Raw genomic sequence first — 4,434 nt, 5'->3', positions numbered from 1 at the left:
TAAATTATATATAGTATAGACAATACTATACATACGATATAGAATATTATAGTACTCATATTATATAGAGTACTAGATATTATATTATTCTAGAATATTTATATATAGTTTGTATTATTTTAGAATATATATTATTCTGTAATATTTATATATTATATTATTCTAGAATATTTATATATAATATTATATAATATCTCTATATCTCTATATAATTTATATATATATTTTTAAAATTCCATACATAAACTGTCCTCCAGCAAGTCTCCTGGGGGTCACTTGCTCCGTCTGATCCTGGAAAAAAGATTGGGAAAAAAACACACCTCTTCAAAAAAAGTGAAGAGAGAGTGAAATTACAGTTTGCAAATGATCTCATGCAAAACAAGGGGGTGGCTTTTTCCTCCCCAACCTACATTTCCGTTCCTGCAGTGCTCACAGGGCGCCAAACAGTTCCCTCCTGGTGGGAAAAGAGCAAAATGAGCTGGGGAACAGCCAGGAATAAAAAAATAAAACCCCCCGAGGAGATCTGCTCCTACCTGAATCATTGCAGACRGGCGGGGATTCCTTCTCCTCCTGCTCTTCATCTGGGAAAAGGAGTTTGGGGTGAATCTCTGTCTCCAGAGGGTTCCTGCTCCCACATCCACCCYGGATAAACCCYCAGTTTCATTTGMTTAATTAATTAATCAAATCCTGAGCACTGCTGAGAGTGAACGTTCTCTGCACAGCCAGGGGTGAAGCTGAACATCACCACACAAATCTGCCAGCAGCTCCTAAACTCCTACAAATCCTCAAGGGGGTTAAAAAATGATTTATCCTCAGATGAGCCCGATGTGCCAAGGACAAAACTCAACCCCAGCATGGAAACTGGGGAGAGCATTCCCAGGGAGCAATCAGCACTCTGCCTGAGGGGTATTTGATCCCAAAATGATCGAAAAGGGTGGATTCTCCTCGCTGGAGCCAACAGGACACAATTCCAGCAGAGCTGACACTTCAGGCTGTKGATTTGGGAGCAGGGCAGGGCCAGGATGGGCTCTCCCCATCCCAGGAGAAATGGATCCTGGAGGATATCCCGGGATGGAGACACGGGAAGGGCTGGCTGCAGCAAACACCAGCCAGCAGTTTGAAATGGCAATTCCCATCCCTGAGCTGCAGCAGGGCTGGAACAGCTCCAGGAACACTCCCTGCACGTGGAAACTCGTGACCTCCACCCCTCCCTTCCTGGGGATGCTCTCCAGCAGCTCCTTCTCCCAAAGGATCCCAAGCTGAGGCCGGGCCAGCTGGAATCCTCTGTGCCATCCCCATCACTGCTGAGCCAGGGATCMCAGCAAACCCACCCACCCTGCCTTCCCCATCCCCCTCTCCTTTTCCAGAGGAATTCTCAAAAACTTACATGCTACATTATATTTATATATTATATAATTCTATAATATTAATATATTATGCTATATAATATTTATATATGTTATTATGGCAYTCTAYAGTATTTMTATGTAGTATTATATATTCTAGAATATTTTCGAGAGGAATTCTCAAAAACTTATGTGCTACATAATATTTATATATTCTATCATTCTATAATATTCATGTTATATCATTCTATAATATTTATATATTATGCTATATAATACTTAGATATGTTATTATGGCATTCTATAGTATTTATATGTAGTATTATATATTCTAGAATATTTTCAAGAGGAATTCTCAAAAAAGAGAGGAATTCTTTCTCGGAATTGTTTCGTTACCAGCGCTACACAAAAGCAGAATAAACCACGAGCAGCAAAAGCCATGGAAGCACAAAACACCAACAGCAAACGCTTCCTGTGGTTCTTTTCCTGCTCATCCTGCTGGGCCACTTCTGCTGCCAACTTTTCAGGAAGTTTATGGTCTCCTGGTGTTTGGATAACTGCTGGGGTGTAAAACACCCACGGGTGTTGTGTCTGCAACAACCACGGGCGTTGTGTAAGTGAGGTGAGAGCAGCACGAGCTGCTGCCCTTTGATCATGGACAGGAAATCATTGGCTCCCAAAAATCTTATTGGGAAAGCAATCAGAGTCAGCATTCCCTGATATCTGCGGGAGTGTTCCCAGGAGAAGCAGCTGGGAACCAAAATATTATTTTTTTAGAAAGCAAACGGGTAAATCACAGCGATCTGCTCACCTGACTCCTCCTCGGAGCTGCTGCTGGAGCCGCTGTCAGAACTGGCCTCTCCTTAAAAACAGCACAGGGGGATGGAATCCAGGGATCCGTGCAGAGGTTTGGATCCAGCAGAGCAGGCAAAGAGAAAATTCTCAGAGCAGAGAAAATACTGAGRTGGAAAAAACATCAAACCCCAGCTCCAGGGAGAGCCTGGAGTCACCCAGGCCCTGCTGAAGGGTGGGCACATTTAATTTTCATGTTTTACACAACCTGGGATTTTCAGGAGCTTCAGGCACGGCACATCCCAGTTCAATTATGGTTTCCCACAGAAGGTGGAGAAGCCTTGGTGGTGTCCCACCACGCCTGACTCGTGTGAATGCATCAAATGTGGCTTTAATTAATTATTCCTACAAACTTAAACTGGAGAGAAACCAGCTCTGGGAAACCAGGAATGTGTTTTGGGATGTGGATGTGGGGAAATTTGGGATGCAGGGCCAGCCACAGCACCCCAAGGGTGAGGAAATCCCTGAGCCACRGTGTGCTCACCCTCTGGGTGCTCCTCGGCCGATCCCAATCCCGATCCCGATTCCTCCGTGTGACTGGGGGTCACCTCTGCKAGAGAAAAACAGGCAAGAAAAGTTCCAGAAGAATTTCTGCAGAACTCTTCTTGCCAACTTTGCACTCAGAGAAAGGGAACAATTAACAAAAGAACTTTAAAAAAAAAGAAATTTAAAAACCAAATAATAATCCAAAATAACCCACAAACTAAAGGTTTACACCGAGCTTTTTAAAGCCAGTCACAGAACTCCCATTCCCCTTCCCAAGGAGGGGCATTTCCCAAAATCCCTGTACCTTTTTCATCCGAGGAGAGGGACTCTGCTCCGCTGGAAGACAAAAGCAGACACACATGAGCAGCTCTGGCAGCCTTTCCCACACCAGCACAGGGACAGCATTCCCACCCTCTGGCACTGCTCCCAGGCTCGGGAGAATGGGAGCCGGCTGATGAGGGGGTTGGTCATTAAATATTATAAATATTCATTTTCTCCAGCACCACTCCGGCCCYGGCTCTGTCCTGGCCCTTCTGGGACACAATTCCTGGTGGCTTTGCTGGACACAATTCCCATGGAGCAAACCCCTGGTGCCAGCCCTTTGTGGCCAGCCCTGTGCTCAGTGCCAGGCGCCCGTTGGCTTTGGGAGCGATCCAACCAATCTCCAGGCAGGCAGAAAACCCAGAGAAGATAAACTCTGCACTTCAGYGGGCAGAGAATCCAGCAGAGCCACCTGCAGCCAACTCCCACCAACCCCAGCCTCTTCCACCCCTGGAAAGGGACAGCCWGGCTGCTTTTGTGCTGATTTTAGCATTCACGATCAAAATCCTGCTTGGAAACCTTTTCCTGGAGCTCCACAAAGCTCTGTGACATCTGTCAGGCTGCTCCACGAAGCTGCCCCGAGGAAGGGAACGGCCCTGGGTGCCATCCCCGTGAACCAACAGGTGACATCCATACACCCAGTAGATATTCCAGAGCCTCCATCCTGCCCAGGGGCAGCAGGAACAGCAGGAAGGGAAAAAGCACCCAGCCTTTTTTTTTTATTATTATTTTTTTAGAGGGAGRTGAGTGCCACAGGGCCATCCCAGAGATGCTGAGGGATGCTGGGGATGCTGAAGCCAAGCTGTGGGAGCTGTTCAGCTCAGGAGGCTGATCTGGGCCATCCAGGATGCTCCCGGAATGTACAGGAATCACCTCGGGGATCAGAGYCTCAGGGCACCCTGGGGCACTCAGACACAAAACCGAAAGATAAATAAAGAGATGGGAATGGCAGAGGCAGGAGAATCAATCCCCAAGGAGTGAGGATTGCTGAGGAACCCAGGAGGCAATGGAAGCTGCAGTGTCCTGGCAAAACACAGCAAAGTGTCTGCTCRGGGCTGGGAAAGTTTGTGGGTCAAGGGCAGGAGGAACTGGGGCAGGTTTTCCCCCACAAGAAATTACACAACAGTTTGCTCTTCCAAACTGTATCTTGGGAAAACAAAACAAAACAAAACAATTTATCTGCAGGGTTTAGATGAAGCCTGGACGSCCTCCAGGGCCGGCTCAGCCCGAGCCAAGCGATGTTTGTGCAACCCTTCAGCCCTTGCACCAAGTGCTGGCTTGCTGATTCGGCTTCGCTTCCCTCCGYGCTGCCTTCTCCCCCCTCGCAGCTGCATTTCCCTCCTCCCGCGCTGGCAAACAGCTCCGGCAGCGGCGGGGGAGGAAATACAGAAACAAAAACAGCACCCGAGCACGAGGCTGATGGCTGCAA

The 4,434-nt window shown here is 47.4% G+C and overlaps 1 long non-coding RNA gene across 1 annotated transcript; it reads right to left on the bottom strand.

Annotated features, from left to right (window-relative positions):
• Positions 1 to 205: 205 nt before the first annotated feature.
• Positions 206 to 3,394, bottom strand: LOC130586077 (uncharacterized). Its single transcript, XR_008966659.1, has 6 exons — positions 2,989 to 3,394; positions 2,683 to 2,748; positions 2,158 to 2,208; positions 534 to 581; positions 411 to 454; positions 206 to 291 (listed from the first exon to the last, which is right to left on the bottom strand). It is a non-coding gene; the product is annotated as an uncharacterized LOC130586077 (long non-coding RNA).
• Positions 3,395 to 4,434: the final 1,040 nt, after the last annotated feature.

Source organism: Malurus melanocephalus, unplaced genomic scaffold, assembly GCF_030028575.1.
Source record: "Malurus melanocephalus ecotype Western Australia unplaced genomic scaffold, MMel_1.1 scaffold_1052, whole genome shotgun sequence".
NCBI lineage: Eukaryota > Metazoa > Chordata > Aves > Passeriformes > Maluridae > Malurus > Malurus melanocephalus.
The sequence above is the reverse complement of the archived record's forward strand: the minus strand, read 5'-3'. Positions and strand labels throughout refer to the sequence as shown.